Source organism: Nanorana parkeri, unplaced genomic scaffold, assembly GCF_000935625.1.
Source record: "Nanorana parkeri isolate BGI_ZX_2015 unplaced genomic scaffold, ASM93562v1 scaffold1028, whole genome shotgun sequence".
Taxonomy (NCBI): Eukaryota; Metazoa; Chordata; class Amphibia; order Anura; family Dicroglossidae; genus Nanorana; species Nanorana parkeri.
The window spans coordinates 426,418-438,958 of record NW_017307296.1 but is presented as its reverse complement, the minus strand read 5'-3'; positions in this window follow the sequence as shown (position 1 = coordinate 438,958).

The window sequence follows — 12,541 nt, the reverse complement described above, 5'->3', positions numbered from 1 at the left end:
ATAAAGATAAATATGCATTTAACCATTGCACTGTGGGGGGAGACCCACTGCAAGGGTTCTTTTAATATTTCCCCATAGTTCAGCTTTACCATTGTTCACAAGGCACCAGAGTGTCTTAAGCTGACCATACAACAATAAAAGTTCATTGTTTTTGGAACGTGCGCTCGAATTTGTAATAGTTAATGGGGTCAAATCAACTATTGTTTTCAACTGCAGTGATAACAGGATGGAAATATTTTTTACACTAAAATTCTAACAGTGAATGTGGTTTTCGCTCGGGAAACTCCGTTCATTTCAAAACCGATTGTTAAAATCAAACAAAATTTCAAACCATATTGGTCATGTCTCTGATGGCGGTTCCAAATGTTATGACGAGATATTATGTATGAACGCTCATATAATTATCTATCAGAGTATGACCGACTTTCCACTTCACATTGGTGGAAAATAGTCGCAGGTTTTCAGGCTCATCTGCTACAATGCTACTTCTGGTCCACTCAAGCAACATGTCCTCGGATTCAGCAAGAATGCTGATAGGGCAGGTGCTGCTTTTACATTGCGGGGTACCACTTGCAGCTGTGTTTTTTTTTCCCACCAGCTGACCAACGCCAGTCACGGTTAGGCGACATGTGCCCCATTTAAACCACAACGCTGGTATGAAATGCAATGCAGAAAAGTGAAGACATGCTGCATTATTCTGCAGCACACTGGGTGGCATCGCAGCTCACTGCACTGCAGCGCAGCATACCACGCTGCTGTGCGGAGACCTGAATGGCGTATACACTTTGTACACTCCAAATAGGGTTAGAAAAAAAAGTACCCCGCACCCCATGCCCGCCTGACCTCACTCAATTCACCGTTTTAGTGTGCGGGTCAGTGTGAACAAGCCCTTGAGGTTTTGTTTTTTTTCCAGATAAAAAAAGAATAGCAAATAAAGGGCACTTTCAGCAAACACACAAAACTTACAAAGTTGCTGCAAAATCCAGTTAATTTCCTAATCATTAGCAGAAACACAACTGCAAGCTTAATTAACCCCTTATGGGCCACAGCAATTTTCTTTCACAAGGACCAGAGCAATTTTTACATTTCTACTATAGGCCTACTGATCGGGGGATAACTTTGTCACTACTTAAGATAACAAAAAAGTAGATTTTTTTTTTTCTTTTAGGACAAACGGGACTTTTTTTTTTTAGATTTTGTGGACAGTAAAAAAAAAATTCAAGAACTGAACCAATAAAAACAGAAAACAACTTCATACATTAATGGTTACAAAAATATACATGAAAAATATACATAAAAATCAGCAGGTAAACAATATTTAAGGGGTGAGGGGGAAGAATAACTTAATTTTGGCTGATGAGGGTAAACCAACAGTTAATAAAGGGTTAAATGGGAACAAATTATCTTATTTAAAAAAGTTATTTTTTTTGTTTTTTTTACTTGTCAGGTTGCTTTACCGGACATCATATGCAGATTGAAGCTCATTCCCTAGGTCTTGTTCACACCATAAACAGTGCATTCTAGAGCGGTCAGCTGCTTTCAGGGGCGGGAGGGGGCGTAGCGGTGCATAGAAGTCAATGGCAGCGCAGCCATGCCCCCCTCCCGTCTGCAGTGCTATCGCCCGCACCAGAACGCGTGGCACATCAGTGCCTGCGTTCCGGTCCAGTGCGATCTGAAAATCATTTTTGCATATCGCACTGGACCGTAACGCAAGCACTTATGTGCAACGCATTCTGGTGCGGGCGATCGCACTGCGGGAGGGGGCGTGGCTGCGGTGCAATTGACCTCAATGCACCGCCACGCCCCTCCCGCCCCTGAACGCAGGGAACCGGACGGAATGTGATACAGTGCGTTCCAGCGGCTGACCGCTCTGGAATGCACTGTTTATGGTGTGAACAAGCCCTTATCCCTTATCCCATTAGTCTACAAATTATTGAAACAGTGTAGTTACATAAGTAACAATGTTTTTACTTTGTATCTTTCTATATCAGTTTTATCTGTTTATTAAAATGTAGGGCTCATTCACACCATCTGCATTCAGTGTGCGCAGCCCGAATGCTAGACAAGGCGATTTGCCTGCTCATGGATGGTGTCAGTTCTTGTGGTGTGCGGCTTGCGCTTCTCCATATGAGAATTATTTGATCAGTCTGCTTCCTTCCTGTGTGTGTTGTAAAGTAGTCACCGCTCCAAGCTCACTCCCATGTGCAGTACAATCATGTTTAGTTTACTAATTTGTATTGATATTGTAGTCGATCCCGGGAGCGAGCGTGAAGCGGTGGCTACTTTACAACATCGGCATTGGAAATCATCCAGGGCACCAACTAAATATTCTTGGTTTACGATGATCAATCAAACTATGCTAATGGAGGAATTGGGGGAGTGTAGTTGGCAATCTTCAGAAGTTAATATTTGAGATTCTTGGAAAAGGTTGAAGAGTTCTGCAGACTGCATAAAGAGTATAGAAAACCAATGACATTGTTGTGCTATGAGTAATTATGTGTGGGTTGAGACATATAAGAGAAGTGTCTCAGCACACCGAAATGCTTAGGCAAATTGATCTCATTTTTGTTTATGGCGGCTAGGATGTCTATTGCTAGGGCATGGAAATCCCCTGTTGTGTCTTTTGTGCTTGCTAAAGCCAAGATCTCCTGAATCATAACCCATGAAAAACATGCTAGTATTCTTCAAGACAAGGGGCAACAATGTGACAAACCTGGGAATCCTGGATGAGATATTTTAGCACAGACACTATGTCCTGAGGATTTGTTGAGACCTTGGAGGATTTGGGGCGGATGTGATTTGAAGCCTCTTTTCCTTTCTTCTACTTCTACTGTTCCTTTCTCTTTCTCTCTTCATTTCTTCTATCCTTTCTTCTACTTCTCTGTTCCTTTCTCTCTTCCTTTCTTCTACTTCTCTCTTCTTTTCTCTTTCTCTCTTCCTTTCTTCTACTTCTCGCTTCCTTTCTCTTATCCTTTCTTCCACTTCTCTGTTCCTTTCTCTTTCTCTCTTCCTGTCTGCTATTTCTCTTATACTTTCTTCCACTTCTCTCTTCCTTTCTCTTATCCTTTCTTCCACTTCTCTCTTCCTTTCTCTTATCCTTTCTTCCACTTCTCTCTTCCTTTCTCTTATCCTTTCTTCCACTTCTCTCTTCCTTTCTCTTATCCTTTCTTCCACTTCTCTCTTCCTTTCTCTTATCCTTTCTTCCACTTCTCTCTTCCTTTCTCTTTCTCTCTTCCTTTCTGCTATTTCTCTTATCCTTTCTTCTACTTCTCGCTTTTCCTTTCTCTTATCCTTTCTTCTACTTCTCTCTTTTCCTTTCTCTTATCCTTTCTTCTACTTTTCTCTTCATTTCTCTTATCCTTTCTTCTACTTCTCTCTTCCTTTCTTCTACTTCTCGCTTTCTTTCTTCCACTTCTCTCTTCCTTTCTCTTTCTCTCTTCCTTTCTGCTATTTCTCTTATCCTTTCTTCTACTTCTCGCTTTTCCTTTCACTTATCCTTTATTCTACTTCTCGCTTCCTTTCTCTTATCCTTTCTTCTACTTTTCTCTTCATTTCTCTCTTCTTTTCTTCTACTTCTCTTCCTTTTCTCTTTTCTTTCTTCAATTTTTCTTTTCCTTTCTCTTTTTCCTTTTCTTTCTCCCACTTTCTTTACTGTTTACAAATATTATTTTCCCCTTCCTCACTCTGTAGGAGTTGCTTACACTTATCTTACTTCTTCCTTCCTATATTGATACCACATTTCGTATACCGCTGATCACATTTCATAAATAAACTGGGAATAATGCATGATTTGAATCTTGTGGGGCAAAGGTGATCCTGCTAACAGTTCTATGTTATCGCTCTCATGCTAATTGCTTCCAATTACAATTGCTCAAACAAGAATACGCTGCTGTCCTCTTCTTGGTGATGTAAACAGACATTTTCTATGTTATGTTATTTTCTTTTGTGTTTGAAAATAGAAATCTTTGAAAGTGAAAAAAGAGAGTCTCTGGGTTACATGAATTCATGTACAAGGCTGCACTGTAGGGCTGCAACAACTAATCGATTAAATCGATGATAATAACTGATTATGAAAATAGTTGGCAACTATTTTCATTATCAGGGCCGGTGCTAGACTATTTTGCGCCCTAGGCAAGACCAGCTACTTGCATCCCCCAGCCTCCCTCCTGCGGCGTAGCCTCCAATCACCCACTCCGCGCGCACTGCTTCATTCTCCTGCCGGCTAACTTCCACAGGCAATAGTTAGATGTAAGCAGTCGGGACAATAGCCAGACTGCTATTGGCTATTGTAATTTGAAATAGCCAATAGCAGACTGGCTATTGAAACACCAGCAACTAAGCAGAGGAGCAGAGCTGAGAGAGAAAGTTGTCGTCTCTCAGTTCTGCTCCTCTGCTCAGTGGGCAGGTGCAAGAGCCAGTCTGCTATTGGCTTTTGCAATTTGAAATAGAGGGGGGGTAAGTGGTCGAGGCTGCGCCTGCGCCCTAGGCAGCAGCACGCCTTAGGCGGCTGCCTAGTTTGCCTAGTGGCAGCACCGGCCAGGGCCGGCCTTAGGCCTTTAGGCGCCCTGTGCGAGAAAGCTTTACAGCGCCCCTCAGTGACCACACCCCTCAGTGGCCACACCCTTTAGTGGCCACACCCCCAGTAACCACACCCATTTATCACCCATATTTTTGGTAAAATATAAAAAGACGGGGTCACGTCGGGTAAATAGACACCAAACATGGCAAGCTTTAAAATTGCGCGCACACGCAAAATCGCAAAAAATTACCATGCCCAAAATTGACCATAGGTGACGCTTTAAAAGCTTTTACCGCTCATCAGTTTAGTGTTATCAGTGATTGATAGCCCTACAATTATTGCTCTCATTCCGACGTTCGCGGCGATATGTAACATGTGCGGCGTAATGGGCAAAATCGTCGTTTTCACACGTATGCGCACCCGATTCCTCCTGCGCCCCCCCCCCCCCCATGAAGGGGGGAGGGGCGGACGAGGGAGCGCTGTCATATCGTATGGCCAGCGCCCAGCGGTGAGGGGGAGCGAAGCCGCCCCCAGGACAAGCTGTGTCGGCCGCACGGCGCCCTTGTTGCCATGGCGCCCTGTGCGGCCGCACTGCTCGCACACCCCTAAGGCCGGCACTGGCACCGGCCCTGCTCATTATGTTAGTTGGTTGGTAGGAGGAGAGAGAGAGAGAGAGAGAGAGAGATTTTTTAATGCAACTAATCGATTATTCAAAAAAAAAATGAATCGATTATGAGAACTACTGCAAAGCATTCAGGAATTTGGCGCAAACCTACAAAATTGGCGCTGGTTCAGTTGGATCCTCAGTTTCCAGGAATGTCGCAGCACCTGGGGTATGTGTCGCATACTGTGACAGACGTATACAGGGCCGTCCCTATATTGAGGTGGCATCTCATTGGGGGGCGACCAGGTGGTGGAGGTGGTGGAGGGGGGCGGCCAGGTGGTGGAAGGGGGTGCCAAGGGTTGGTCCATAGCATCCCAGGTTGCTAAGAGCTTTTAGCAACCTGTGATGCACTGTGTGGCTTCCAGCCCAGCTCACTGACGTCACTGGTTGCCAGGAGCTGAGCGGGACACTCTGGGCCACTGCGCTCCTGGCAACCGGTGATGTCAGTGAGAGCTGGGCAGGATGCGGGGCAGAGTTGCTGACAGCACGGTCCAGTGTCCGCACCCTGCGCCTCCGAGTGATAACTCTGAACAACAACCTCCTGCCACAATTGACCATTCTCCGCCAGCACCCCTCAAATTCACTTCCCAAAACAACAGCAGATAGCCTAGGTATAGCCCAGCTGCACATATTCAATAAGAACGTCTGACAAATTAGTTACCCCAGTAAGGCTGAAGGGACCGGTCTAAGTGCCAGCCAAGATCACGGTTCCGGTGAATATATCTTTGTTCTTTTAGCTCCCCAGACAAAACGACCATTTGACCCTTGCTGTGCATGGGGGTAGCCTCACTGCAAGGGTTAAGATTTGATTTGCCTGGAGTTATCCTTTAAGAAACTCATTGATAGCAATGTCCAAATGACTCCCGGGGTCCTCTGACTTCACATGCATGAATCAGCCAGGAAACATGTGGTTGGAAATGTCCGTCCTCTGTAATAGTGGGATGAAGATGCTTTTAATGACTGTGATTTGCAAACGCAAACTGTTTCCTTTCAGGATGTAGGATGAGCTCTAACCTCCTTTCACTGGCAACTTAGATGAAGAAGTGTGATTGTGTTATTTCTGTTTTGTCCATTAAAGAAGAACTCCAAGCTACAAATGTAGAGGCTTCCATTAAAGCTGAACCCTAGGTGGTAATAAAAGATTAATGACGAACTGTAATTATGAATACATTGTTATGTATTCTTTAGATGTAAGCAGTGTAAATTTCTGAATCTGACCTGGTATCAGCCTCTTGCAGCCTCAGTACAGCAGAGCGGGAGTGTGAGTAGAAGAAGCAGCACAGGGAGCCAATCAGTTCATGTGCTGACGAGAAACATGCCGGTAGAAGCAGAGTGACAGAGAGATGAGCTCATCACTGTGCTGCTTCTCCTTTCCCTGTGCAGTCACAGCCTGGGGCTGGGTCCAGAATTACCTGAGCTCAGAGGAATGGATTAAATGATGCTGGCTGTCATACTGAGGCTATCTAGTGGCAGAAAAATATGTGGGGCAAATCCCTGGATTGAAGGTGAAAATTGCAGCAAAAGCTGGTTTTGTTATTTTATCTATTAATGGACTAAATATATTTTATCCTGTTATTTTTGACCGGTGTTCTGCTTTATAGTGGACCTAGCATCAGACATAATGTTAAAGAGTATGTAAACGCAGACCTTTATTTTCTAGCTTTGGATGCAGCGGTGAGGGGTTAGCACCCCTGAAGGTATTTGTTGCTGTCTGGGTCCCTGCTGGGGAGATTCGCCCCCTCACAAGAGAGAGATTCACATCCGCACAAAAGGGTGAAGACTTTGCAAAAGAGATGCAGAGGATGCTGAGAATGCCATAGTTTAGAAGTCCATTCCATGCTATCCTTCAGAGAATTCAGGGAATTGTTTTTAACAACACTTTATGGGCAGAAGTTTTTGGACACCTACTCTTCACACCTCCTACATGGCCAAAAGTATGTAGACACCCCTTCAAACTATTGAGTTCAGGTGTTTCCAGTGAAGAGTACTGATAATGCTACAGCATACAAATACTGTTTAGACCATTGTGGTAAAACCTTGGTGAAGGCTTTTTTCTTTCCAGCATGACTGTACTCCTGTGCACAAAGACAGCTCCAAAACGACATAACTTGGCCAGTTTGGTGTGGAGGAACTCATGCGGTCTGCACACAGACCTGACCTCAAGCTTACTGGACACCTTTGGGATGAACTGGAAAGCCAACTGTGAGCCAGGTCTTCTCATTCAACATCACTACCTGACCTTAACCCTACTGGACACCTTTGGGATGAACTTGAATGCCAACTGCAAGCCAGGTCTTCTCATCCAACATCAGTACCTGACCTTAACCCTACTGGACACCTTTGGGATGAACTTTAACCAACTGTGAGCCAGGTCTTCTCATCCAACATCAGTACCTGTCCTTAACTCTACTGAACACCTTTGGGAGGAACTTGAATGCCAACTGCAAGCAAGGTCTTCTCATCCAACATCACTACCTGACCTTAACCCTACTGAACACCTATGAGATGAACTGGAATGCCAACTGTGAGGCAAATCTTCTCATCCAACATCACTACTTGACCTAACAAATGTGCTTTTGGTTAATAGACACAAACTCCCCCAAACACCCCCCAAAATCTTGTGGAAAACCTTCTCAGAAAAAGAGTGGAGGTTGTTATAGCTGTAAAAGGGGGTAGCGGGTGATCTCCATAATAATGGCCATGGTTTTGAGGATGGAATATCCAACAAGCTCATATAGGTGTGATGGTCGGGTGTCCTCAAACGTTGGCCATATTGTGTCATTACTGTGGTTGTTGAGTTTGCCGGACAACTCATTCGCATATTTAGGGCACAGGCAGATCTCAGCAGGTATTAAAACCAGATATAATGTAATAGATTACAGCCTGGTCATGCTACAGTGTATTGTATTTTATGTCTGAACCTGGAGTTCTTCACACTTGTACTTGTGCTGAGCCAAAGTTTGGCGACCCCTGCTATAGAGTGTCTCTTGAGTGACAGAGTCTGATGGTGCTGCTGATATCACATCCAAGATGGCTGCATCCAGCAGCAGTCTCAGGGCTTTTGGATGTCTCGACAAGGGGGGGCTTTTACAGGTTAATAACATCCCTAAAATACTTTTAATGCACATATAATCTCATGGGAAGATTGTCATTGAAATTAATGGCTGGTGACAGGGTCTCTTTAAATACAATGAGGAATATTGCCAATTTAGATATAAATATAGCTCAGTTTGAATTCTTTGTAATCGGGAAAACCATCTTTCATAACAATGTGGCTTTTACATCAAAACTATTTTGACATCTTTTATTTTTTTTTTCCATGCAGCCTTGAGAATATTTTCTTTTATTCAGTTTGACGTGAACAGCTGCCGCAAGAGAGCCATCCTCCAAATTACGAATGCTGTGATGACTCTAATGCTGCCCTCAAGGGATACATGCAATTTGATTTCCTTTTCAATTGACCTCAACCCTGGCAGACTATGGAAAAGTAAAACACTTTCAGCATTGAGCTCGGCATTTATGTTGCTGTAATCTGGACCCCCATGGCCATGTCTTTATTCAATCACACAATGAGGCGTCCCTTGTCGTCCCGCGCTGCCACGAGCGTGTTCGCGATCACATGACGCTGATGTGAATGGGATGTGTTGTGCCTACGTACCCAGAAGAGGCCATTCGGGTAGCCTGTAGCGCTCTGCGTTTCCATTACCAGCAAATACATTAGTCACTTATTCCTCGCAATACAATGTTACAAATTATTTATTTGTCCGTGGCTTCGGGCAAGTGCATTTCCCTGGCCCAGATTTCCAGCTGCCATCGTCCACTGTATTGTAGAGAGAGGGTTAAGTAAGAGATAGAGTGGAGCAGGACTGGACTTCTAAGAACATAGATTGCAAGCTTTCTTTCTTTCTCTTTCTTTCTTCCCTTCTTTCTTTCTCTTCTTCCTTCCTTCCCTTCTTCCTTTTCTTTCTTCCCTTCTTTCTTCCTTCCTTTCCCTTGTTCCTTCCTTCTCTTCTTCCTTTTCTTTCTTCCCTTCTTCCTTTCTTCTCTTCTTCCTTTTCTTTCTTTCCTTCTTCCTTTTTCTTTCTTCCCTTCTTTCTTCTCTTTTTTTCCTTCTTCCTTCCTTCCCTTCTTCCTTTTTCCCTTCTTTCTTTTCTTTTTTCCCTTCTTTCTTCCTTCCTTCTTTTCATTCTTCCTTTTCTTTCTTCCCTTGTTCCTTCCTTCCCTTCTTCTTTTTCTTTCTTCCTTCCTTCCCTTCTTTCTTTCTTTCTTTCTTTCTTCCTTTCTCTTCTTTCTACCAGTTTCTTGTAACTCTCTTATAGTTATGAACTCATGGCGACCCGCAGCCCGCCCAAACATAATCCCACTAATGACTGTGTCATGTTCTTGTACCACAAGTCATCTCGGCATATGTTCTATTCCTTGACAAAGAACAGAGCCACCTAATAAGACCAGCGGAAATGCATTTGTCAATGAATGGATCAATGCAATACAGCATAGAGAGCAACACAATAACAGAGCTCATGTTTACTCAAGAGGTCATGTCTTATGATTCGAGGTGGGGTGCGGATTCTCACATCTTGGCAAAATATGGCTCTATAGATACTGGATACACATATTTCACGATGAGCTTGTTCAAATGGGACATCAGGGAGCTAGCAAGGTCAGGTTCACCATTAGGCACAGGAGGAACCTACCTACAGGCAACAGAGGTAAAAAGATGGCTTTTCCCCATATTATTATACAGGATTTATATAGCGCCAACAGTTTGCACAGCTCTTTATATATACTGTATATAGATACTGGACACACATTTTGTGTTCTGCTATCAGCTGCAACGTGCCAAGCCGCATGTTAATAGTCTGAGAACATGATAGGAGTTGTGATACTTTGACAAAGAATCCTGTTTTTTTTTTACATAATGCAAACACCTCGATCTGGAGCATGTGTTGATTGTTTGGGTTACATGGCTAGAAATGTAAATTGTTGTCAGGTCGCTGGGGTAGAATCAGGGGCGTCCCAAGGCTGGGTGTCACCCGGAGCAGGTACCGGGCGACACTCCGTCGTGACGTCATCGTGCATGTGCAGGATATCATCACGCACGAGGGTGATGACACCGCGCGCATGCACGGCCATCTCGGTGATACCTGCCGGTGACCATCTTGGTGATGGACACTGGCAGAGACAGGAGGGGACGTTCACCCGGCAGGATAAGGTATGCCGCCGGGTCCCCTCCTCTCTCATGCAACTGTCAGGCTTTCGGCCCATGACTGAGTGCCCAACTTTTCAGAAGGGGTGACACCAGAATGACTGTCCGTCATTCTGGTGTTACCCCTCTAATGGTGTCACCCGGGTACAGGCCGCACCACCTGCACCCCCCTAGTGATGCCACTGGGTAGAGTTCAAATGACATTAAAGGTTTTTAAGCCATTTATAATGCTGATTAAATCACTTACAATGGATGCTGCTCTGTGATGTTAAAAACTTTTAGTTTCCTGCAGAATGAGCTGGTCCCTTGAGCACTGGCCCTGATATCCTGTTTTAGGGGGGCTCCTTTCCCTTGCAGAGTCCTATTGAGTCACCCTTGTGTATGTTAGTAAGCTGTGTTTGTCTCTACAAATACACAGGGACAGTAGGGTAAGCCGCTACCCTCCTCACTCCTTCCCCCCTTCTCCAAGCTAGTTGGTGGACGGCTGCTGGAGACTGCTCTGTCCCTTGTGATCTTGTACGGGACAAGAAGTTCAGGGAGGCCCGAGCTGAAAGAGTTGGAGCTGTTAGCAGGGGCGTAACTAGAAATCACAGGGCCCCATAGCAAAATTTTGAATGGGGCCCCGTGATTGCTAGTTATGCCACTTGCAGAGCCCACCTGATATACCAAACAGCCCACTTGAGAGTGGCCCTGCAGAGCCCACCATAGACTCTCTATAGTGGGCTCTGCAGGGTCTCAGATGGGCTGCACACCTCTTACCGCCTCCGCGGTCGCCGGGCCCCGTCTCCTCTACCGTCCCCGGGCTCCGCCTCCTCTTCTATCGACGTTCTCCGCCCGCTCTTAGTTCGCTGGCCAGTGATGTAAGAGGAGGCGCGGTTGCTCACACGGCATCAGAGGGATGCACTGGCCGGGCCCCCCTGTACCCAGGCCACCTTTTGTTACGCCACTGATTGTAACCGATTGTTACGCCACTGGTTGTTAGTAACATGATGACCTGTAAGTGCTTGGTCACAAATGTGTGTATTTGTTTGATCTGGATTCATTATTGAAAAAAAAAAAAGAAAGTTTGAGGGTTTAATACTACTTTAAATGGTGTTGAATGCCTAACCCCTGTTTAGGGATGGTTGCACATATTTGACGTAGATTTCACACCTCTCCTAAGTCAGTTGTCTAAAATGCGCACCTCGTTGCCCTTGAAAGAATGTCACTTTTCTTTAGAGCCCAATTGAACTTTCAGTTTAAATCAACTCAATACATTCCAGCTGCATCAAAAGGCTACAGTTTGTTTCCTTTACAAAGCAGCCACGACCTGAGTAGAAAATCCTGTCCCCTGCCAGTATGCTGTAGAGAAGGACGCTTTCTTTTTTTTGCGGAAGCACTGGTCTCTTTGCAGAGGTGAGGGGGGTGTGAGAAATCGGCAGGGGGGCATGTGTGACCTGTGCAGAGAGACCACCGTTTCCATTTAGGGAGCATGGGTCTGACTGCAACATGCTGGCACTGCATTCCCATTCATTATGAATGTCATACACATACTGTATAGCCGGTGTCCAGTTGTTTTGAACATGGCTGGGTTCTGGGTTCCGTTTTGTATGGAGAGCACCGTACTTAGAATGTCTTTCTTTTTCCCTAATTTGACCTCCTTATCTTTAGCCTGAAGCCCAAGTGAATTTTTGTCCATCTTTCTGCTTTGTTGGCTGTCTATTGTGGCTGATATCACGGATACTACATCAAATAACACGCTGTGTACCTAGCTCACCTCATTACGCAGGTAATTCATGCTTAGCCTTTGATACCCAATTTGTTTCACATTTAATTAGCTTGTTAGCGTACTTCGGGTGCCTGATCTCCACAGTGTGACTTGGAGTATGAGACGTTCATTTAGATATAATTATTTCAGTATAATGTGCTCATTTGCATAATTTATGGGAACTGTTTCTCAAACAATTAAAATCTGTCAGTTTTATTGCTTGCTGCCTCTGCACTGACGTGCCCTTCTGCATCTGTGTCTGTAAGTCTCCGGGACGAAAACGCGCGTGTGACGCGCTTATGCAATACGCACAGGTGTGAACCAGGCCTTACCCGCAAGCTGGTCCCTGCTCAAAGACACACGCACATATGCAAGCAAACCTATGCTAAGAATGCCAGGCAAACG